At 35.9% G+C, this 26,210-nt stretch overlaps 1 long non-coding RNA gene across 4 annotated transcripts in view; it reads left to right on the top strand.

The window, feature by feature from the left end:
* LOC119247438 (uncharacterized) overlaps positions 1–26,210 on the top strand; it is a 109,447-nt gene that overhangs the window by 15,421 nt on the left and 67,816 nt on the right. For all 4 annotated transcript variants that reach the window (XR_005125749.2, XR_008552181.1, XR_008552180.1 and 1 more), the window contains one exon: positions 15,832–15,922. This is a non-coding gene — a long non-coding RNA (uncharacterized LOC119247438). The remainder of the gene's footprint in view (positions 1–15,831; positions 15,923–26,210) is intronic.

Genomic DNA, 26,210 nt, shown 5'->3' with positions numbered 1-26,210 from the left:
AATTAGAACACTATTATGTTCTTAGGTCATAATAAGTCTTCAATGTATGATGTTTTCGTTATAAAATATTTTGAAAGAACTAAAAATGTTTAAATTGTTTTTAAAATGAGTCAATTTAAAATATATAAAGCTTGGTTGCTTGATGATGTAATGTGAAAATCTATATAAAAACATGTACGTATATAAATACTTAGATTTTACAAAGCAGTTATTCAGATATAAAATGGTTAAGAGCTGATTTCCACTGAAAATAAGCTAAGATTAATTCTATTTCACATTTTCTCAACCTCTCTAAATTGACTCTCTCAGTTTGCAGATGGCATTAAAGCTACTCTGAGTGGTGAAATGCCAGGCTAGGGGTGGGGGGGTGCACAATGTGATTGTAAGTGGGTAGAGAAATGCTTGGATGAATTCCAGGGTAAAGGTAATTGGTTGAAAAGGGGAGAAATGCACTAGAGAATGCCCTTGAAATGAAATGCTCCCCTCACAAAGCAGAATAGAAAGGGTCGCCATTATGGGAGGTTCCCGGATGAAACAAGTTCTCAGTGCTGCTGTCAGTCAAATGATGGGCATCAGCAAGTTTCCCGAAACCAACTAAAGTATTTACTTTTACTGTATTATGCATTCAAAACCATGATATATCTACACTTGGAACACAATTTGCAAAGCTAGCTACTTCAATAAGGAAAAACAAATGAACAAATCCAAGGAATTGGCAACAGAGGTAATCAAGTGCATAAGGGATTATTTATTTAACTCTAAAACTAAAAATTCTCTCCAACTTAAAATAGTGTATACATCACTTAAATTTTCACAAGAGTTGTTTTTCTAGAGACAGAGTCATGATTAAGCAAAATATAAGCAGATTTTGCTTCAACTTTTCCTTCATAAAACTCTTAGCAGTGGCCTTGTCACAAAACAAAGCAAGGTACATTTGTCTAGTTTATGACTATTCACAAAGAGATTATATTTCTGTTAGCCCATTTAGTCCTCAAAGGGTCATAGGAACTCACCTGGGGTGAGAGGAACCACTGGCTGGCAGGGAGTTATACTAGAAAATTCTGCATTTTCTGCTCAGCTATATATATTTCTGAACACCATAATAGTGACAGCATTGTGTGAAGAAACAGAGGCACCTGAGGTACTGTTTTTTTTATATGTATACATAGATCTAGGAATTCTTTTTGTCAGTTCAAAGAATTAAAAATGTTTCCCCTGGGGCCTCCCTGGTGGCAAGGGGTTAAGCACAATGAAGCTATCCACAGCCACTGCCCAGGCCAGGAAGCTAACCCACAGCAGGCCTCTCCAGTCTTGCCTGCTGCTCCCCTCAGCAGTGTATTTCAGTCAATCCTCCTATTCTGCTCCCCACTCTGTCCTTTTCCCCACTCTGTCTCTGGTGAAACCTCTCATCCTCCCCTGTCTCCCGCACCTCTGGCCTGTCCCCCAGTTCTTGCATGCATAAATAAATAAATCTTTAAAAAAAAAAAAGCTTTCCCCTAAGACACTATCATTGTGTGCTTCCTGGAGATATATTATTTTCCAGTTTTTTAAATTCAAGCACAAATTAACCTCTTATTGCATATACTTATTTTTTTCTAGGTATTTTAAAATTTTTTGCATTGAGATTAGTATTCAGGAAACTTATCTCCTTCCCAGATTAGTTTTACATTTGACAAATAAAATGCCTTTATGTGAGGTCCTTTGCATCTTTGTATTATCAAATATCATCCAGAACATCCAGTGATACAATTTTCTATTATATTACTTAATTTTGATATTCCTTTTTGGTGACTCTCAGTTATTAGTAAGATCTGATTAAACCCAATTAACACTGAAGTCAGTGTGATGCAAATCAGAATGTTCCAAGAATGTACAAATGCACAAATTTCTTGTTTTTTGGATTTAAGTAGCCAATGAATATTTTAAATATCAGATCCACTGGCCTGATTAAAATTCTTTGACTTTTATCCAAAGCTATCATGCTATAAAGAAAAAAGATAGGTATTTTCTGGCATAAAATGTTCCAGGGATGTTTTATCAGTCCTCAGAAAAGCCTAGGGTATTAACCTCTGTAAAGATGGACTTATATATGCCTACTCTCACTCTCTGCAAGCTACTTTTCAAATTCTCTTAATTGTTACTACAGTATCAGACATTTCCTTTATTTACTGACTGATGAAGTAATTAAAGCACAGCTGAATATTTGATGGTGGTTTAAAAATTCCAGCAAACATACAAACAATGTAAGAAGGATAAAACCAAAATCTAGTCGAAGAACCTCAAATACATTGTTTTCATAAAAGAAATGCATCCTCTTTTTGTTTCTATTGCCTCTTTGTGTTTTCTTAATTCATTTTTGAGCTGCTATTGTAACAGGGTGGTCCCCAGGAAAGGGGGAGGTTCCCTGCCCCTCCCAAGGGAGGGTGGAGCTGAGCAGGAAGAGAAGAAGCTGCAGGAAGAGACTGAGGAAGGAAGCAGGATGGTGCCAGGAGACCTGGAAGAGGCGCATGGAGCCTAGAGACACGTGAAGAAACTGCGCTTGTCTTTTGGTCGTGGACTGGGTGACACAGATGTGGGTGAGACCCGTGGGGAGGTGACAATGGCAGCTTTTATCTTGATGTTGATTTTGCTCTTTTCCTTCCGGGCTTGTCCGGTTGTTTGTGACCCTTCTCTGTGGGTCCCCACTGGAAGATGCTTTAGACTTTTAGCAGGCTTTGGGGCTTTGCTCTGCGCCATTCCCATATGGATGGACTTTTACCCACGAGGGGATGGGTAACTTTGGGTGCTTCATTTAGAAACTAGACTCTTTGCCTCACCTGTATTGTTTCCTAGTTTTTATTAAAGTTCCTTCCCATTAAACTCTCCTATGTTTTGTGTTGATGCGGCGGATGGCAGAACCCATTTAGAATAGGCAGGTTTGCGGGGCTTGGGCTGCCCCTCTCCCTGTCCTATAACACTATTATCATGTCTATTTCAAAAATTTTGATGCAGTTTTTCACATTAGAAGCTCAACATGTTCCATTCACTACACTAGGCCCTTTAGATCACAACAAACCATGAGAAGCAGATTTCAAAGAGAATACTGAAAAATTTATTATAAAGGTCACAGAAAAAGAGACACTGGGTATAGGCAACTGAAATGATATATTCTATATCTATACTGAGGATTTTGGATGTGTTGAATTTGATATTTTGATGAAGTGGTTTGTGGAATCAGCTTCCTAATGTGTCCAGCTCATGTTAAGCATATAAGCAGAGAACCTGTTTAAAGAAACCAAAGCTCATTTTGTGGTACCACTGGTATTTAATTCTTTTCATTCTTGACATCAGGCTCAGCAATAAATAATGCACACACATTTTTCAACAAAGAACAATCTAATTAGAAAAAAAATGAATTTTGTGTCATTTTCTAAATGAGGAATAATCTATATAATATACATAATATACATTATTAATTGGCCATTTCTGGATAAAATTAATTCCATTTAGAAAGTTATTTTGTTCAAGTCAGCAGAAAATATGATTACACACATTTTATTTTTTAATTTATTTTTAAAGATTTATTTATTTGTACAAGAACTGGGGTACAGGTCAGAGGTGCGGGAGGGTGAGAGAATTTACCAGAGCCAGAACAGAGAGCAGAACAGGCAGAAGGACCAAAGTACACTGCTGAGGGGAGCAGCGGGTGAGACAGAAGAGGTCTGCTGCGCCATGTGGGTTTCTCCCCGGCTGGCTGGGAATCGAACCTGCGCTGCAGAAGCTGCGGACAGCTTGATAGTGCTGCTCTCAACCCGCTGTGCCACTGGGGAGGCCCAATTACACACATTTTAAATAAAGGTATGTATTTTTTAGTCCTGCTCAGACTGTGTTGGAAATTATGAAATGATGACATTTAAGTAAGATGGGTAACAGCATGTCCAAAGAGACAAGAGTATTGAAAATGCCCTACTTGAATAAGCAAGCATTCATCAAAAGTTTAAATGTAGAACTCCTCCTGCAAAGATTGAAGAAAAACCACAGAAGAGGAGGCTACAGCTGAACATGTTGCAGGTATAAAATACCTGGCCAATGGAATAAAATGGACTACTTCAGGCATGGGTATAAAGTAGAGATAAAATACGAAAGATGTGAATAGGACCCTTCATAGAACTAACTAGCCAATTTCACATTTTCTGAGTGTGTCTTGTGTTTTCCCACCACTGCATCTTTGCTGGACACAATCCAGTAGACCTTGAATACTTGTCTGTTATTTCCTAGAGATTTCCCATGTGGAAATTCTAGCTAGAAGTTAAAATCGGCCCTCCCTGGTAGTGCAAGGGGTGGAGCACTGCACTATGAGGCAATCTGCAGCCTCTACAGCATGAGTTCGATCCCTGGCTGGCCAGCAAGAAACCCACATGGCACAGCAGACCTCTCCTGGCTTGCCCGCTGCTCCCCTCAGCAGTATATTTCAGTACATCTGCCTGTTCTGTTCCCCACTCTGTCTCTGGTGAATCCTCACCCCCTGCATCTCTGGCCTGTACCCTAGCTCTTGTATGCATAAATAAATAAATCTTTAAAAAAAAAAGAAGTTAAAATCAAGCTATATTGTCACATTCCCCATAAAGATGTTCTAATGCCTCTCGCTATGATTCCTACCATTTCTAAATTCTTATTAACACTTTAAAAAATACCCTACATTAGTCATTCCTCTATACTAGGTTAGACCTTTATATGTGTATATTAGCTCACTGAAGTTTTGCTAAGAGTCTTTTAAAATCATTATTCTCTTTTAAAAGAGGGAAATATTCCTAACAAAGTTAATAACTTATTGAAAGTCACATAGCTAGGAAGTGGGGATTTGGATTCAAAGCTAGTCAATTTTATTTTTATTGAATCCCCTTTTATGTAACATTTTTCTATGAATTCTGTTTTACTTTACCAAGTGCAACAGTGAATTCAGCTGCAAACCACAGAAAGGCTTTGCCAGCCTCATTTATGAGGATGTCATAATGGTAATATTAGGTTAGATCATAGAATTTAAGGGAAAAGACAGTGATGGAACCTCACGAAAGACTAATATGATACTTGGCCAATCATGATTGGGATCACTAGATGTGGGATGGATTCCCTACATTTCTTCTATCCCTGCCATCATGTGAGTTGGGTGGAATAGACATCAACTCTAGAAATCAGGTAAACCTGTTGGTCTAAGTTACCCAGAATAATCTCGTTCCCACGTCTCAGACAATTGATGTTTGACCTTCTTTGCTCACAGAGATTATTTCTGTGTTGAGCATGTGGCACAGATAAGCTCAATTTAAAGAAACCCAAATCTGGGCCTCCCCCATGGCGCAGCGGTTGAGCATTGGGTTGCGAAGCTGCCCACGGCCTCTGCGGTGCTGGTTCAATCCCTGGCCACTCCCCGGCCACTGGAGGAGGGTCCCACATGGCACGCAGACCTCTCCTGCCACCCACTGCTCCCCTCAGCAGTGTACTTTGTCAGTCTGCCTGTTCTGCTCCCCGCTCTGGCTCTGGTGAATTCTCTCACCCTCCCGTGCTTCTGACTGTACCCAGTGCTTGAATAAAAAAAAAAAAACAAATATTTTTTTATGATGGTACCAAAAAAAGTTGTCTTCTTGATTTATGGGTAAGCTATACAGAATGAATGTAATTTTTATACCTGAGGGTGATCTGATGTCAAAGTTAGTGAATGAAGTGGGGTGGAGACACAAAGGGGAGTCTGAACTTTAAGTGATAGCTTGCATTATGATTCCAGAATATTCTTCCTAGTGAGAATTATACTGCCCACCCCAGTTGACCTCAGCCTTTCTCATGTACTCTGCTTTGTGAATTGAACACAATGTCTGAGCTATCTAATACTATAAAAAAGGTATCTAAAAATAGATTAAAGACATGGATATAAAATGTAAAACAAAAAAAAAATACATATAAGAAAACAGCCAATACTCTCCATTACATGAAGTTATCACTGGGAACACAACTCCAACAGCAAGGGAAACAAAAGCAACAATAAACAAATGGGATACTTTAGCTTCTATACAGCAAAAGAAACTACCAGAAAAACATAAAGGGAAACTACTGAAAGGGAAAAGACATTTGCACATCATATGTCTGACAAGAGGTAAATACCCAAAATATAGAAAGAACTCATACAACTCAACAAAACAACAACAAACCACCTAATAAAATAATATGGGCAAAAGATCTGAATAGACAGTTATCCAAAGTAGAGAAACAAATGGCCAACAGGCACAGGAAAAAATGCTCAACATCACTTACTACAGAAATATAAATCAAAACCTTAATGAGATATGTTTTTATACTTGTGAGAATAGCCCATGTCATAAAGAAAAAAAAATACTAGAGACAAGTTATGAAGAAAATGGAACTCCCTTATACTGTTGGTGGGTATGAAAACTGGCACAACCTCTAAGGAAAACAACATGAAAATTCCTCAAAAAAAATTAAGATTGAATTACCAAAACATCCAACAATTCTGATTTCTGGTACTCACCCAAAGAAGAGGAAAGCTCAAATTTGAAAAAATATGCATTCCCCTATATCAACTGCAGAACGATTCATATTAACCAAGGCATGGAAATAGCCTAAATGCCCATCAACAGATGACTGGATAAAGATGTGATACATATACCCAACAGAATATGATCAAGCTGTCAAAAATTATGAAATCTTGCCTTTTTCAGCAACATGAAGCTTGAGGTGATTATGCTAAGCAAAATAAGACAGAGATTACAGGATGGTTTCACTCACGCTGAATACAAAGAAATAAAGCTAATCTACAGACAAAACTCAACAAGATAACTCTTAGACTCTGACAACAAACTTGGGATCCCAAAAGGAAAAGGAATGGCGGGGGAGGGCAGGAAACAGGGGCCAGTTTGATAGTGGGCAATGTTAATAGATCTTTGGTTTGGTGTATTGGGTGTGCAGACTTATCTAGCTGTGAATCTGTAACCTTGAAATTTATATAATTTTGCAAATGAATGGTAAATCAATTAAAAGAAATGCATGTGACTTCTCAGGAATAAAACATTTAAAACCAACATGTGTCTGTATTTATTGTTCCATATGAAACCCTAGGTAGGGGCTGCCCCTTCAACCTATATATCAGGATAAAGTAAACACTTGAAATAGAGCAGCAGTTTGCTTCAAAGGAGCCTTTGTTGTAAGCTACTGCAATTCTGGAACTTTTTTCTATAGCATATGCTAGTGAAAAGTGATTACTGCCATCACCTCTGATATTTGCCTCTAAGTAAGTCAATGAATGTCCTTCATTGTTGAAGCCAGTATGTTTTCCTATAGAAAATATCCTAACTGACAAACCTATTTTAGACAGTTGAGAAATGTTATCAACCCCAAGAGGTATTAGGAAAGCCTTTTAACATGAAAACTTCCCAAAGATACATCATTAGATAATCTTGCATCTGTATGCTTGATCTTTAGTTGGGGGTAGGTAACTATACAGATGGAGGTTACCATCTCTGTGGATATCCAGATAAAATGCCAGGTGCCATTCTAATTTCTACATTCTTAATAGAATCAATGTAGAATGAAAGTAACATAGTGCATTGAGTTTTACTATTATGTTGTGGAGAATTTTTTCTCCCGTGCAAAATATGTTCTCCCTCATTAACAAATAAAATCAAAAGCTGAAGAACATACGTGAATCTCTTTGATGCTTATTTCAAAGCATTTCAGAAGAATTAATTACTGCAATACTCTGAGAAATATTTAAGTGCTATCACTTCTCTTCCATACATGGGCGGTGGAAACCCTGAAAGTTGAAATATCTTTTCTGGAGACCACACAACAAGTCACTGGTAGAACTCAGTGTTCTAACCATGTTGACTTCTATAATCTTAGTGTGGTCTGTAACCTTTTTACATCAGAACATTCACAGGAAGAAGTGACTTTTTACCAAAACACTCTATCAACACTAAGCCACAGAACTTCTTTTAGTGTTGATTGCCATTTATAGACTCTTTGGACTCTACCCTTAGGATCAACATGGTATTTGACTTAAGTTACTGCAAGTCCTGAAAATCAGCCAGTGTCTGTTCTAAAATATATTTTAGGCTTTAACATGGGTAGGAAAACACATTGTTCAAATCTCCTTTGGACATATCTTCTTCCCTCCCTTTAATTCAGTTGAATCATTCTATTAGACTTGAGATAATAAGAAACAAAAATATCTACTAAGAAAAAAGCAGTTTTTCCCCCCAAAATAGTAATGTTGACCAGGTTTAATAATAATTATTAAAATCATTATTTTATAAATTATAAAAACCTGGTCAACATTAACTAAATTTAAGCAACTTTAATAACTCTATCAGCTACATTACCCAAATGTTCTAATAGACTATATAAATACTAGAAGTTTAGCTATCAAGTAAAAGATGGATTCAGGAGAAAACGATGATGACTCAGTCACTTACAGATATATAGCCCAAGAGTCAGGGTTGTAACTAGAACTTGTAACCTTTCACAGTGAATTTCCTTGCAAACTATTTATTACTATTTTAGGCCATACAGCAACACGTTATAATGTAAATCTAAAAATACATACAATTTTGTTTTGGCAAGTTTTCCCAAAACTATGAATATTCTACATAAGCATGATACATTTAATATTTTAATTACCATAGTTATACAGCAGTTAAGAGAAAAGATAATTAGTTATAGTATCTAAAACTTCAAATTTCAACCTTAAAGTATTTTTATTACTTGTTTAATTACCTAAAATATGCCAAAATCACACTATGAGGCTTTTTTTTTTTTTTTTTTTAAAAAGATTTATTTATTTATTTATTTATTTATTTATACAAGCACTGGGTACAGTCAGAAGCGCTGGAGGGTGAGAGAATTCACCAGAGCCAGAGCGGGGAGCAGAACAGGCAGAAGGACCGAAGTACACTGCTGAGGGGAGCAGCGGGCAGCAGGAGAGGTCTGCGCGCCATGTGGGACCCTCCTCTGGTGGCCGGGGAGCAGCCAGGGATCGAACCGGCATTGCAGAAGCTGTGGGCAGCTTCGCAACCCAGCGCTCAACCGCTGCGCCACTGGGGAGACCCTATGAGGCTTTTAATATGTCAATCAAGGTCCAAGTCTACTTATTTATTTCAAGGAGAATAGAACTATTCTTTAATCCTTAGCTCTTCCAAAGGGAAGCTAGCATGCTTTCAGCTGGGTAATTTTGTTGAATATTTCATGCAACCTTGTTCTATTTTTCCCATTGTGCTAATTTTACAAGGGTCTAAATAAATTATGCCAATATCATTATAGAAAACTCGGAGAGGTCTACCAGAGCTGCATAACCAGACAATCTACAAAAACGGAAGCCCAAACTTTTAAAATGCAGTACGCACAGTGAACCAACAACAAGAGTATAAATATCAACCCCAAAATAAACAGCTTAAATACCAGTAATCTTTTGCCATATCAACATCCCATAAGCAAAACTGGAGTAGTTGACACATAAAATTACATTCTGCTGTTATTAAATGTCAAATTTTATGATTTATTTTTAAAAAATCAATTATTATTCTTTTGTCCACTCACATATAGAACCATTTCATACCATGAAAAATTCTCAGTCTGAATATAAGCTCTTGTATTTGAAATGTCACTCTTGGAAAAGCTAGGTATTACATAATACCTTATTCACATCAACTAACTCATCCATTATTTATATTCTTTTAAATAAAAATCTGAGCCAACACTCTAGTCTTGTAGAAATGAGAACTATGTAACAATGGTGAATTTTAGAAAAAGCAGAAGACCTGCTGTCCAGCACCTTGGTCAATAGACGCTGATCTTTGATTTTGCAGAATTTATAATGTTATAAACTTGGACTTTTGTTTACACACTCTGTGAACTGTGTGGAATGGAGTAAATTTTGATATGGGTTTGTGGTAAAAGACAATGCTCTGACAGCAGAAGCCAAGAAAAAATACATTGGTTTTTAAGTAGAGAGGAAAAAACAATCTTGTGATATTTGTAAAAGACATTGCCAAAATTCCATATTTGTTTTGACAAAATATAATAGTGGCTGTGACAATTGTAAGTGCAGTTCTGAATATCATTCTTTCAATTCTTTTGAAATATTTACCACTGCAAAAAAAAAATGAGGATTTCTAACATTTACCTTTCAGCAAAGCCTTGAAATGCTACTGTTCATATTTGAAAACAAAGATCATAACATTCTCTTGGAAAAAATTCATGATATAAAATGTAATTCAAAATAACATTCTGTTACTGCTGAAATAGAGAGAGAGCTCTTACACACACACACACATACACATAACACAATTTACTGGGCACTGATTTTTTCAAAGCCTAAAATTGATATTATTTTTTAAAGTCTACATTATAAAGGCCTTTCACAATATCCTAGGAGAGATGGAGGTGGATGAGGATGATAATGATAGATATACAGATAGAGCAGCACATACATAGCATGCATAGATACATATATTCATTTAGCAAACATTAATTGGGTTTATATATAATTTAGTAAATCTGGGCCAGATTCTGAGGAAAGAAAATCAAGCAACACCTGATCCTTACTTTTGGAAGTTCTTAATTCATTTGGGGTAGATAATTTACTAAAAAATTGCAACATGAAAAATCCTAACTTGGGTTTCTAAGAATAATAAAAGAAAGTAGAAGAGGGACATCAATCATATCTGAGTTTTTAGGAAATATTCAAAGAAAGTACTTTCTTATGCTGATTTTTCAAGGAATTACTTGTCTGCATTAAAAAGGTCCAGCAGGATTAGGAGAGAATTCCAGGCAGAGGAAATAGAATATGAAAGGGATGGAATAGTATAATATGGTTGATCAGGTTACAAGGTGATAGAAGCTGGAGTGACTGGAGATTAAATTGAAAAACAAACTGAAATGACATGAGGAAAATCCTTGCATGTAATGGAAAGAAGATTGGAGGTTATGGAGAGGCACTGGCAGACTCTCAACCCTGTGTTTCAGGTAAGATTTGCATTTTAGAAAGGGTATTCTGGGAGAAGGATAGGAGATATACCACAAGAAGACCAGTCAGCTGGTACTTCTCTGTTATTCTTTCTTTCTCCTATCATGCTAAGTATCATACCTGGTTAATGACATTTTCTTTCTATTTACTCAGATTCAGCCTCTTTGGCATATATTAACACCTGTGTTGACAGAAGTGCCAAGGGTCTTATTTCTAAAATCCCCTTCATTAACACCAATCTATAAGGTTAATTTTAAGAAACTGAGTTAAGTTATCATGATATCTAGGAGAGCTGTAAATGAATTAATTAGCACATTTCTGACCTTGCTAGTTTTAGAGATCAGAGCTTACAGGCAAGAGAAACTATAGTTCACTTGTTGACCCACTGGCATTGCAAAGGAATGAAGAGGGAGAGGTAGAAAAAAGAACAGGAGAAAGAAAACAGCTTAACATTGAAATCTCTCCAGTGATGGGGAAAGGAAGACGGCAGGATGGTTAAACAAGGAGGTACAGATCTGAAATACTTGGGTAGACTCCAAAAATATGCTTAGTGGTGTGGTGAGAAGAATGATAAATGTGAACTTTGATTCCTATTTGAAGTTTACTACTTACTCTTTTCTACCTTGAGCAAGACACTAATTCTCCTGACCTATTTGCTTCTATACAACAAAATGGTAGGATTGGCGAATCTCCCAAATGGCTTCAAGATCTAATATTCAACTATTTCACAATTTTGCCCAAGGCTCTTACTTACAGAAATACTGTTATTCATGTCTTCTCCTCTCCCCACACTTGTTTTATGTTCTTCTTTCTGAAAAGAACAGAAGTAGATAGAAAGTATTAAACTCAGTGAATATCTTCATTTCTGTGGTATATAATGAGTATACCTTGAAAAGGAGGGCTACTATATACTAAAAAAGTGCATTATTTTTATTCTAGGTTCTTGCAGAGAGCTAAATCTTTGGAATTTCTTGAGTAATAGCAGCATGTGTTTTTCCTGCTGGATCCCTGGGACTACACTTGAATTTTTGCTAACAATGTGACTCAAGTTGGATCCCTAGTTTCAGGAATGTGGGTTTCCATGGCAAAAATAGTGATTAGAGGTTGTAGATATGAGTCACAAGAAGTCAACCCGACCTCTGATGTCTAGGAAGGAGGAAGGAGAGTTCAATTCTATAGTCAATGGTTTAATCAGTCATGCCTATATAATGAAAAACCAATAAAAACTCTGGACTCTGGAGCTCAGAGGAGCTTCTCTGGTTGGTAATTATGTAACCCTGAGTGGGGAGGGTGAAGCATCCTGAGGGCATAGAAGCTTTACTTTGGCGATTCATCTAGATCTCACTCTGTGTGTCTCTGCCTTTGACTGGTTCAGGTCGTATCTCTTTGCTTTCATAAAAGTGTAATCATGTAAATATACACTCATACTTTTTATGAGTCATTCCAGTGAATTTTCAAATCTGAGGAACTGTGGGAACCCTTCACGATAGTAACTAGTCTATCAGAAGTGCTCCCTGAGACCTCCCCAAACTTGTGGTTGCAGTTTAACATAGGGGCAATCTTGCTGGAGACTCTGCTAAATCTGTGTAGTGGGCCTTGCAGCTGCATTGTAAAGGCTTATTGAATATTTTAGCAGATTTTCAAAAATAAATTTTTCAGAAAAATTTAGTGACACATTTCTGCAATTAGACTCTTTATAATGACACTGTCTCATTGCACTAATCCATGAAAAAAATTAAATGTGGATGTAACACAAGCATTGAGTCGCTTCAAAGGAAAGAATTAACATTATTGAGTTGCTACAAGAAGAAAGGATTAATGAAGACCCAGGGTCTTTTGCAACTATTAAAAAGGGAATAAAGGACACAGAAGAACTTTCTAAAGGGAGGCAGGAGATAAAACTTACACTTTTTAAAAGAGACAGTGACACATAGTAAATAAATTAGAAAAGCATACAGGATATTATGTAATTTTAAGTATGAGACAAATTTAGAATAATGCACACTAGAAGTCCAATTATATTTGAAAAATCTGATAAAAGATAAGCATGCTTAGATTTCATGAAAAAATCACTGATTTATCAATGCATTAAGAATTTTGGAGTTTATATACTGAGATGAATGTGACATAACATTTTCCATGTGAGAGAAAATAAATTTCTAGAGAAAAAATTAAATGATGCCATGTCCCACCATTCCTTTTTTTCCACATGTCATTTTTTCAATAATGTATATTGAATTTCATTAGACAGTTTGAGTTTAGATTAACTGAAGAAAATTTACTTGGATAATCATGTACCTTTTTTATTACTGTTTTCTGACATTATTTGGTTTTCCTGGTGGCAATGTTATTGGAAAGTAGAGGGAAAATATAAGGATAAAGAAACCATGAAGAACACATGAAGTTCTGTTAAGATTCCTTTCGGAGACTCTGAGTGTGACAAATGTAGCAGGGCACTTTGAATCAAAACCCTAGAGTCCAGGTGGGTCAGTTGTCTGTGTGAAGGCCCCTGTCACTGTCCCGAGCCTGGGATGAGACAGAAGCAGAGTAAGCAAAATGACTAAGAAAGAACGTCTACTAGACTCAGGTGATCACTGAGGCTGTCTGGATGATGCCATCTCTTTCTGGATGCCACCAGACCTCAGGCTTTCACCAGCTCATGAATCTAACAAACCCGTATTCATCATTTAAGGCAGGATCCATTACTTCATTATTTAGGTTCCTAAATTTTTAAGAAATATTTGATATGGACTTGCAACACCTCGTATGTTTTATTCTTCCAAAATGCCTTAACCAGAATTTTGCACATTAATCATAAATGTGTGTGAGGACATGTGTAGAGGCAGGAAGGGACAGAGCAGGATATCTATGATCCGAGCAGACAAGATAAAGGAGAGTCCTGGAGTCCTCTGTGGCTTTCTCAGGCTTTCATTGAGCTTTTACATGTTTACATGTAGTGCAGCAACCAGGCAGGGTGCAGTACACGGCAGGCAGGGTGCCAGGGGCCAGGAGGCCTCCCAGTCCCAGATGAATCTTCACTCTTTACTATTGCAGTTGGGGTGGGATGCTGCTGGAACCCAGTACATAGAGGCCAAAGATGCTGCAAATTATCTTACAATGCACAGGAGAACCGCATCACACAGGTTTATCTGACTCAAAATATAATAACATCAAGTTGGAAACAATTTTCATGCCTCCAAAATATCGCATGCCATTTGAAAGATAAAAGTTGTGTGAGGGCAGTGTGTTAGAGATATTTACTTTCCTTTGTTGGCTTATATGTCGCCCCTGCTTGATCTTAAACAACCTGCGATTAGAAATCTTGTGTTGCTCTTATTTTCATTACAGGCACCAGGGCAATCAATTTAGATTTTCAAATGAATAATGATGAACATGGAACATTTTTTCTTAGCATTACATTCTGCCAGGCTCAGTGGAGATTGTGGCAAAACATGTAGACCCTGTTCCCAAGTCCTTGCCATTGACAGCCAATGTTTTTGTTACTTCCCCTTCCTTAGCCTCTCCCAGTATCAGGTGTGTCTCTCATTTCTAGCACATTTGCAGAGATGTCTGTGTTTGAAGCTGAAGTCCAAGTAGCCTTAGCTGATGCCCATCACATAAGTGCCTTACCTCCAAGTTTTCTGCCAAAGAGTAAGCAAGCCAAGGCAGGAAGCAGCTCTTAATCATTAACTTTTTAACAACTCAGCACAGATGGAAATAGAATTAAGATTTACAGGACTATAAAGGAGGTGGTTGTTATTTAACTATTCAGAATGGGAAATGGAAAGAAAATCCTGGGCTTTACAAGATCCTGTGGCATAACCAGCATACTCAAAAAGCTGAGAGGAATGAATTAGGGAAATGAGTATTTGATGAATTTCATATGAACTTTTGACCTTCTCAAGGATTGCAAAACTGCTTTCCTACCCCATGATTCAGTCTCCCAAGCAGTGAGTTTTTGTCTTCTCTCTGCGTCTGTCTCTGTTCATCTCTGTCTCTCTTTCTCTTTCCCGCCTCCCTCCTTTTCACCCTTTGGCCACTTCCCCACTCTCCCTCATTTTTCAAACTGTCTCAGTCTGCATTTTTAGATCATCAATTACGGCATGCATCTACCTGACCTAGTGCCCTTCTGCAAACTTTCTTAATCTAGGTCAGATATCATAAAACCTGAATCTCCATTTCTCTAAATTTTCAAATATCCCCTAACTTGCAGAGACAAAGTTTGATTTTCCAGCATTGCCTCGGTGTTCTCCATTGGGGGAAAAAAGCATTATGATCATTATCAACAGCACCATAAAAATCACATGAAAGGCAACATTGTGTGTGGAGCTTATTGAATTGCAAACAGCTTTCTCCAAAATCAAGGCCGCCCCCTGATGCAAATCAGATGCTTACATAATGCTATTTCCTTGGAGGGTGACAAAGGAGTGATGGGATTAAGATGCCCCTTTGTGGTGTTGGTAAAGCTTTTCTGTCTTCTTGCTTGAAGCAGAACATTTTGACATATTAACTGGATCGGCACAAAATATAGCTGAAGCTATTGAATGCACCTATTTTTCTTCATAGAATTAATTCAAACCTCTTTCCAAGGGATTTGAAGCAGCTGGAAGCTGCTGTGATGTCTCTGCCCTCTCTCCCCTCTCTGTCTCTGTATCCTACTCCACCCTTTCCATAATCCTTAGATATGCATATTTGAAATAAACAAGTAGTTACAGGATGAATGAAAAAAAATCTATTTCTTTCTCACTGGATTTTATAATTTAGCATCATTTCATAATATCAATTGTACAGATGTACGACAGTGCCTTTTTTTCTTTTTACAGATGGCACACTGAATTAGGACCTGCGATCCAGCAGTCATTTTGCATAAAGCCGGATTCCAGTGTGACAGGCGCTACGGATCACCACACTTCCGTAAGAAAAATGCTCTGCTGTGTTTACACGTGTCTTCCCAGCAGCTGATTTCTGAATGTGGGGGCTGATGCATAGCATGTAGTAGATACTGGAATATACCTGCGATTTTGTAATCCAAATGAAGCCCACTCTTCCTTCCTTTCTCCTTGTCACATGGCCTTCATCTCCTCCCTCATCATTCCTTCCCTTAATATTTTCTTCAAATAGCCTCCTTTCCTGCTAGTCTAAAGAATCCATAAAATTGCATTATTTTATATCTCAGGGTCCAGCCATAATAGGGTGGTGATACCTGTTTATTAAATAAGCCATGATGCTGTATTTCCAAAAGTTAAATGAATATTCATTTATGATAATGGCATAAAGCTGATGCATAGAAATTTTATCTTGGTATTACCATTGCTACTTTTATCATCATTGTTGTAAGCATCACCATCGTTACCATGAGTGTCCACTCTGCACACCAAGAATATTATAAATGGTATTTCATTTAATTCTACAGTGTCCTTGTTAGTGCCTCATCTGTGAAATGGAGATAATAACAGCACCTTTTCCAGAAGCTTCTTGTCCAGACTAAATGGGATGATATGCAGAAAGCTTTTTATGTAGTCCTGGAATATGAAGTATTTATAAATGTTAGCTCTTGGTACAATAATCATTATTTTCTTTCTTTTTATTTTCTTTTTTATTTATATAATTCTTACATCATTTTTCATTTTTGCACAATGTATGCGTTTTCATTTTGGTTATATTCCCCATACAATTGCACTCCTGCCTATTTTGACCCTAATCCTTCCTCTCCCCGCCCTTCCCCCAACTCCCGGTAGTGTGTCTCTGGTTTATAGTTGCTTGTTGATTTTGATTTTTACTTTGTATTAATTAGACTTTTTCCTGGTCCCTTATTTAGGTTTTCTAAATTCTTGCTATGTGCGACACCATCCGGTATTGCCAGTGTACAGTGAAGAAATAAGAGCAGAGAAGTTAGGTGCTTTCCCTAAGATAAACAGGAGAAGTTGACAACTAACTCCCAATTCTGACTCCTAAGACCAAGTCATACCAATATTGCCTTTTCATGATCAGAATCATGACAGTTCTTGACAAGCTCTTGTAAGTCAGATAAATTATTGACAAATTTTAAGAGCAGAATAATTTTCTCTAAAAAGGTGGAAATTGAATACAATTCTAAAAAAAAAAAAAAATTCCCAAAGATTTTACTTTTACCACTTAAAGTCTTCTTTGCCACAAATTGGGAGCACAGTGGAATTATAATTATGACAGAAATTTATCTATGAAGCCATTGTTCCTGCTAAAGCAATAATATTCCATTCCATATCCCACTTATATTCTGATATCAAATAAAACTTTGAATAATTAATGAATCTTACTTCTACGGTAATGTCTAAACCATGAAATCTCTTCTAAAGAAGAGCCACATGTATCCTATTTTTCATTTTGTTTTCCCTGCTTTGTTGATCTTTGATTTTGATTAATGTTTATTGAAGTTAGTGGTAAAATTTTATTTTGTTATGTAGGCAAAATAGGTGATTATAGGTTAAAGTAAATAGTTAAGAATTTAAATACATATTTGCACTGGGCATTAGAAGTGAATTACATTTTTAAAGTTGTAATAAAATTTATTTAGAAGAAAAGACACAAAATATAATAGACATGAGGTTTTTTTTTAAATAAAAGTAATTGTTAAAAATTATTGCACAAGGGCCTCCCTGGTGGTGCAAGGGGTTAAGCATACCACTGTGAAGCTATCTGCAGCCTCTGCAGCACCAATTCGATCCCCAGCCAGCCAGGAAGCTACCCAGATGGCACAACAGACTGCTCCTGCTCACTGGCTGCTCCTCTCAGCAGTGTATTTCAGTCAGTCTGCCTGTTCTTTTCCCCACTTTGTCTCTGGTGAACCCTCTCACCTGTCCAACACCTCTGGCTTGTACCCCAGTTCTTGTATGCATAAATAAATCTTCAAAAAAATTACTACACAAGAGCAGCACCCATAACAGTGACTGTATTCTTAAAGCATTGCTTATAAGACACTGCTTATTTTCTGTATAGCTAAGAAAAAAATTCAGCCAATCAAATGAACAATGCCTTCTCTCACTTAGACCTTTTAACTTCAAATATTAAAGAGCTTTTTTAGACTTATTCAAACATTAATTTTGATATTTGTCTTGTGTCCACATAAAAAGAAAATATCAGGAAATTATATTTGTTAGGTAGAAATACCTTCATAAAAATCTTCATATTAAGAATCTAAGTCTTCTTAATAACTTTCTGAGTCAAAGCTATCCTGCCAATGTTTTACCACATGACTTGATCCTCTATACTAAAATTATTGCTGATGAGAATTTCTTAGAGGGACTCTACAAGAAGTAAGAGCTATTAGTGCTTGAATTGCAAGCTATCTTGCAATTAGGATCACTCTGCTTTTGATTTCTGTTTCAGGATTACTATTATACACTTTTATTTTATCACTCCTGTTGCTCCTACAACATTATGTATTAAGTGTTTAAAAAATATTCCACTGGTATATTATAGCCAATTTGTTGTTACTTGTTTCATTTTTCCAAAATCATTGACACCCATTCTGAAATTTTTGCTGATAGCACTATTAATACTTGACTGCTCAGGGAATGCTATCACATCTTTTTCCAGGCAATAATAAAAAAGATTGTCTGATCAACCATGACTGAAAAAGGAGATCAGATATAAAACTCATCTTAACTTCAATGTTAAAAATAAAAGTGTGTCTTAGATTCAATGGAATAGAGACTCAATGAAATAGCGAATAACTACATCAGACAAGATTTAGACTTTCTAACGAAAAAAGACAAATTGCTGCTCAAGCAATATTCTGCTTTCATTTACTATGTGAAAACTCACCAGCGAGGTCTACCTTCCCTTGAAAATTAATCAACACCCTTCTAGGTGATATGCAGGACAAAAAAGTCTGAAGAGAAAATTAAAAATCAAATGAAAATATAATATTATCAAGTTGTGAGATGTAGAAGAAGCAGTGTTTAAGGGAAATGTATAGCACAAATTCATATATTAGAAAAAAAGGTCTAAAACAATAGGCTAACTTCCACATTAGTAAACTAGAGAGAAATGATCAAATTAAAGTTAAGAAAAAGCAATGATAAAAACAAAGACTTTCTCAAACAAATGAAAGCTCAGAGACAAGAAAGATTAAAGCATATATTTCAGGTAAAAGAACAGTAGGATGCCTTATGACATTTGAATTTGCATAAATAGTTGATCCCAGAAATCATATAAATTGTGAGTTTTTTTTTCTCATTTTGAATACATTAAAAATGTGTTTAAATAAAAAAAATAAAAATGCATTATGGAGTTTAAAACATGGAAGTAAAATGTAGAACAAAGATAGCAAAACAGACGGAAGTGAGAAAATGGAAGTATATGAAAGTATACAGTTGTAAAGTGAAGTGGAGTGGAGTAATATAGCTTGCAGTGGCTTAATAAAATTTGAAGGTAGAATGTATATAAACCATACACACTAACAAAAAGAAGGAAACATTACAGAAATAGATGATACAAACAGAAAATTAAAGTGTTAATAGATTTCAATTCATTCATTTTAGTAGTTACATTTCAAGTCAATGGCCTAAACTCAATTAAAAGAGTGTCAGATTAAATATTAAGACCAACTGCTTCCCACAAAAATCTAATTTAAATATATAGACAGTAATAGGTTATAAGTAGAAAGATGGAAATATATATGCTAAAGAAATACCTATCCCAAAGACAGCAGAATGGCTATAATAACAAAATAATAGAAAGCAAAATGAGGAATATTTCCAGATATAGAGAATGACACTATTGGAAAACAGTTCTCTATGATCTTTAACATATTATTAGATCTTGTGATAGCTTTCATTATGGATACTTCTTTTAAAATGTCTGTACAGTGGACAGCTTGGAAGATAGAGTGTCTCTCAACATCTCTAGGATATAAGTCAGATTTGTTTGCTGTTCAGGATAATAAAGATAATGTCCTTCAGGGAAAATGTTGGACATATTTCCTAGCATCGCCTTTTATGGCATTTGGGTTTCCTGAGTTAACAGTTCCTCACTTGGACACAAACATACTGTTTGCATGGCATCTACTTGGTCTTGTCTTCTTGCACTCATGAGATTGAAGAGAAAGGGAGAATTGACACAAACATGATGTTCATGTTATTTTCTGTGTCATGAGTAATAAAGGACTTTGTCTGTGACCCAAGGGTCTTTTGTCTTCCGCCAGAATCTATGAAACTGCAGCATTGTAGTTGTTAAAGTATCCATTTATCAAGAAGACATAACAATCTTTAACCATGGATTCAACTTAAAGAACATCAAAACAGATGAAGTAGAAACTGACAAACCTAAAATAGAAAAAGAAAAACCAGCTATTACAGGTAAAAACTGAAAACTTTCTTTCCTGGTAATAAAATTAGACAGAATGAGAAAATAAATGAGGAAAATAGGCTATATAAAAAATAGCAGTATAAGCCAATTTGATCTAATTAATATTTATAGAACATTCCTCCCAAAACAACAGAATTCTTTCAATGTACAGAGATTATTCACCAAGACAGACCACCAAGAAGTTCAATCAATTTTTAAAGCTTTGACAGAATGAGAGAAAAAAGTATACAGAAATTGCCAATATCAAGATAAAAGAGAGAACCTGAATCGCTTCTATAAAGAAAAATAAGAGGCTAATGAACATGTCAATAAATTTTAAAACTGAGGCAAAATGGATACACTTTTGGAATTACACAAAGAACTGAAACTATTTCATGAGGAAGGAGACAACCTAAATAATCTGAATGATTATTAAGTAATTTGAATTTGTAGCTTGTGTGAAGTCTATGAAACAATTAAAAATTTATACCAGTTTTACACAGATTCCTTTAGAAAACTGAAGAACATTTCCCAACTCATTTTTATGGTGACACCAAAACCAGGCAAAGCACTTTAAGAAAATACAACTTTAAATAGACCAATATAAAAACAGTAACAAGAAAAACTTGGCATAATCTATTATACTCTCATGAGCATTGATGTAAAACACATTAAGATATTATTAGCAAACCACATCTATAAACCACATCTATAAACATATAGAAAGAATAGTACAACATAAATGACTCATTTATCCAAGAAATGCAAGACTGATTTACCATTTGAAAACCATACTTTGTAATTCACTCTATCAAAACCATCTAGGAGGAAAATCTATAATTTTCAATAGATGTAATAAAAGAATTTGAAAGAAATTAGCATCTATCAAAGGTTAAAATATTTCTCAGCAATCTAAGACTAGGACTTTCTTCACTTGATAAATGGCATCTAAAAACATATAACTGAAAATATGCTTAACAAGAAAAGAATGGTGGTTCCCTGCAAGATAATGAATAATAAGATGTGCTCAATTTCAACACCATGCAGTATTTATTGTATAGGAGGTTCTAGCCAGTGTGATAAAACAAGATAGGCAAATTAAAAGCTGTAAGGACCTGACTGGAAGAAACATGATTAGAAACTCTTGCAGGAAATGATGGTTACCGTATAAGTAGAATCCCCCCAAATCATAATATACTTCCCAGAAATTATAAATTAGTTTAGAATGATCACAGGATACATAGTTAACTTAAAAATAAAATTGCTAGATTGGATGCTGTCCAATTCATGGATCACTAACAAAGTCAATAAAATCTTTTAAAAAGTACATTTTATATACTAGTACAGAGCAAGTGAATATTGAAATACACTTTAAAATCTTTTTAATGTATAACAACATAAAAAGAGAACATGAAGCCACCTAAACATGAATCTACCCAATCTAACATGAACAAAAATTTTATGTTGAAAATAGAAAGGCACTGATTAGGTAAATTTAAAATTACCTAAATATTGAGAGTTATACTCTGTTTACATATTGGAAAACTCAATATTGTTGTCAAGTCTCCCTAAACTTATATACAGATTCAAAGGAACACTAATCACAATCCAACAAGGTCTTTTTTTTTTCTATGTTGGGGAGGTTATCCTATACTTTAAATAGAATGACAATGATTCTAGATTACCCTAAGAAATTTTAAAATTGGCAAACAAATTTGAAGAACACACTAAGCCTGATTTGAAGAGTAAATGTACAGCTTCACTAACCAGGACAGTGTAGTTTTAGTGGTAAGATAAACATTGACTGATGAAACAAAATAAAATCTAAAAATTATCTCATATGCCTATAGTCAATTGATCTTTTTGACAAATGTGCTAAGGTAATTCTACAAAGAAAGTACAGTTTTTTCAATAATTTTGCTGGTAGGAGGGAAAGAACTCATCTCTTTTCCTCCCACACATCATATATAAAGAAAAACTTAACTTCAAATGGGTTACGGACCTAAATGTGAAATTTAAATATATAAAATGTCTAAAACAAAATTTATAGGAGAAAATCTTTGTGATCTTGGGGTAGGCAAAAATTCTTGTTTGCCAGCACAAATATGAAATAAAAATCTATAATTTGTAGTTCTTTAAAATGAAAACTTTCTGCTCTTAAAAGAACTCACACACACAATAATTAAGAAGACAGACTATTCAACGAAGTGGACAAAAATTTTGAACCAAACCATCACACACAAACAAAAGTACAGATTTCAAATAAACCTGTGAAAACTTGCTTGGCATTACTAATCATTCAGAAATTTCAAATTGAAACCACAACGAGATATCACTCCACTAGAATGCCTAAAATTACACAAGGCAATTACTGGTGAAGAGGCAAAGCATCTACAATCCCCATAGATTTCTAGTAGGAATAGAAAATGGTATCGCCACCACAGAAAACAGCTTGGCAGTAAACATAGACTTAATATATTAACCTACAATCCTACACTTCAAGGTATTTGTGCAAGTGCTGAAAATGTATTGCCACAAAATGATCTGTCCCTGAGTGCCCAGAATGGTTACATTCATAATCACCAAAAACTGGAAGCAAACTAAATTCTATCCATTGATGACTGAGCACACTAAATGCAGTACAACCGTAGAATACAACACTACCTTGCAAAAAGGGAATGAAGTAATTATCCATGAATAACATCACGTTCAGCATAAGCCAAGTGGAAGAAGTCTGTCAAAAAAGTTACATACTTAATATTTTTATTATTTCATATTCGAGAAGGGACGAAATCAAAGCAAACTTTAAACCAGTGACTTGAGTATAAGTCACTACCTCACTACTAATTTCATAGACAACTTTTTAGACTGATGGAAATATTACACAAAAACCTGCTTCCTTGTTGACTCCAATAAGTCACCTGACTGTCAGAGACAAGAAATCTGAGGGCCGGTTTTCCCAAACAACCTCAATGTCTGGAGAAGCAATTTGCTGCTATTGTCAGAGCCAGAGGCAGAAGGCAGGGAGATTCCTTACTATCCTGTTTGAGGGAGGGGTTTACAACTGGTCTAGAGATATGTGCTAAAGTAGAGGCCAATTGGACCCTCAGGCAGAAGTTTGTGAAATATGGGTGTAGTTGAACTGATTTCAGGGAAAACTTGGAGTTGGATTTTTTTTTTTTCCTGCTCTCTTGCATTAAGTTCCAGGGGGATAAACTTGGAGAGTGTTTGCAGCTGCATTAAGAATTATTTCTTTGTGTGTCTCGGGGCTATAAGACCTGAGAATGTCTTAGAATGCTATCCTTTCCAACTCCCTCCAATGCCATATTGGGGCCTCCCTGGTGGCACAACAGGTTAAGCACTGCACTATGAAGTTATCCACAGCCTCCGCAGCAAGAGTTCGATCCCTGGCCAGCCAGGGGGCTATCCACATGGCGCAGCAGACCTCTCTTGACTTGCCCGCTGCTCTCCTCAGCAGTGTATTTCAGTCAATCTGCCTGTTCTGTTCCACACTCTGTCTCTGGTGAGTCCTCTCAACCCCCGCATCTCTGGCCTGTACCCCAGCCCTTGTATGCATAAAAAAATCTTAAAAAAAAATGCCATATTGATACATAATAGGTGCTTACATATACATTTTACAGATAAATGGACTGAATCAAGAATGTAGTTAGTAGGGAAAGTTAATGGAGACGATCATAGAAAAGACAACTAATGATTATTTTACAAATTAATTCTAAAACAGTTGTTTCTAATGCAGTTAATACAACAGAATTGTTTAAACAATCAGATTCCTGAGTTCTGCTGCAAATCTACTGTATAAGAAACTCTAGTCTCAGATATTTAATAACAAACACTCTTGGGGTTTCAAACATGGTTAACAACCTCTGCTCGAAAATGAGCTTTCCTCAGATGATTTAAAGGGTTTCTACACTTTCAACATTAGCACCATGACACAAATCTCTCTTTGGATAATCTACTATTTCAGATTTTTAATTGAAAACACTGTCTCAATGACATGGCAGAACTACATAAAATCATTCTGGGAAATTTCCTATGTAAAAATTCGATCAGTTTAAAATAATCTTTTTTCCCCTTTTCCCGCCCCCGTTCCAGTCCCTTAAAATCTAAAAGATTTCAATACTTATAAAGTGGCCTTGGCATGAACCACTCCAAAGTAAAAGGAAACAAATAAATTCAGGTGATGTCTTACAGAGTAATTGCCTTCATTTCATACTAATAAAAGTGGTCTCTCGTGCCTACTTTCCCTGGCTTGTCCATATAACATAGGCAACTGTGTCAACATTTAGCAACCCTCAATGCATGCCAGCCACTAACATGCACATAATAAACGTTTCTGTACTCCATAATCATTTATAAATAGTTCTGTGCTCAATGTGCATATTAAAATGCCTATTTTTCCTCCCAACAATGACAAAGTGAAAAAGTGGATAAATCTGAATATGTTATGTAGGTAGGCAAATGATAAAACATGAAACAGAGTGCTTTAAATGATATGTAATAAAAGGACCGTTTCACACCAAGCTCTTTCCAATATTACTGTGCTCCAATCCTCATTCAGAAAAGATATAGCCTGACTGGCAAACAAAAACTTCACAGTTGGAATATGACAGAATAAGAAATTAAGAAAGCGAGACTGAATAAGAAAGCAAGAATAAGAAAGAAAGACTGAGGGCATTCCTTCTAAAATTGAAATGTAAATGGTACTTTTCTTCCTTCAAATTTTTTTTTTTGTTTTTCATTCTTTGTTTTTTTTAATTATTTTATATATTTTTACATCATTTTTCATTTTTGCACAATCTATGCATTTTCATTTTGGTTATATTCCCCATACAATTCTCACCCCCCCTTGTTTTGACTCTAATCCCTCCTCTCCTCCCACCCCTGCCCCCTGTAGTGTGTCTCTGGTTTATAGTTGCTTGTTGATTTTGATTTTTACTTTAATATAATTAGTCTTTTTCCTGGTCCCTCATCCAGGTTTTCTAAATTCTTGCTATGAGTGAGACCATCCGGTATATTTCTTTTTCTTTCTGGCTTATTTCGCTGAGCATGATCCCTTCCAGCTCCATCCATGTTGCTGCAAATTGCATGAGTTATATGTGTTTAGAGTTGACACCCAGCCTAGTAGTAAAGGTAATTCGGTGATACACAGAATCATTTGTTTTGATAAGAAAGTCTTCTGTAGTTTTAAGAGTGATCAATTCTCTTGGCTTAAAACAAAGTCATTCAATACAGTAACGTATGAATAGCCTTCCTTTAGATAGCTAAAACTATTATTGAGTCAGCGAAATACTTTTCTAGAACATGCATATACACATGAGTGTTTGTGAGCATGTGTGTGTAAGGTATCTTATACAGATACTTTAATAGCTACAATACATTTGGTAGTGTCTTTCTGCTAGTATATAACAGAGACACTCACATCACCAAAGGGAGAACAGAGATGCTCCTAATTGCCTATCACATTACTTTTGCAGTTAAATGGATGTTACATTACTCAGGATTAAGGGATATATTTCCAAAGCACCAGGCAAGATGGATGCCTCAGAACCCCTTCCTTTGCTCCAAGAGCTGTTTACTGTGTGCCTTGTCATTGTTATTATTGCCATGGTGAGGGATACCTTTGGTCCACGATGTTGTTTGCAGGACAATTTTTGCCACAAAAAAAGGATTATTTTTTTCTGCCATTTTCCATTTTCATCACCAATTTCCAACTGTCACGAAAGTGAGCTCTGTTTTTACACGACATTCCATTCTTATTACCATCTTCATCTCAAGAATGAAAGTCTGTAATGAGAGCAACGCCAGAGCTGGCATTGGAGGGCTGTTATAATTCACTCTCATGACAAAGATAGTA

This window comes from Talpa occidentalis, unplaced genomic scaffold (genome assembly GCF_014898055.3).
Source record: "Talpa occidentalis isolate TD23 unplaced genomic scaffold, MPIMG_talOcc4v2.1 talOcc4.16, whole genome shotgun sequence".
Taxonomy (NCBI): domain Eukaryota; kingdom Metazoa; phylum Chordata; class Mammalia; order Eulipotyphla; family Talpidae; genus Talpa; species Talpa occidentalis.
This window is presented reverse-complemented; position numbering and strand designations above follow the sequence as displayed.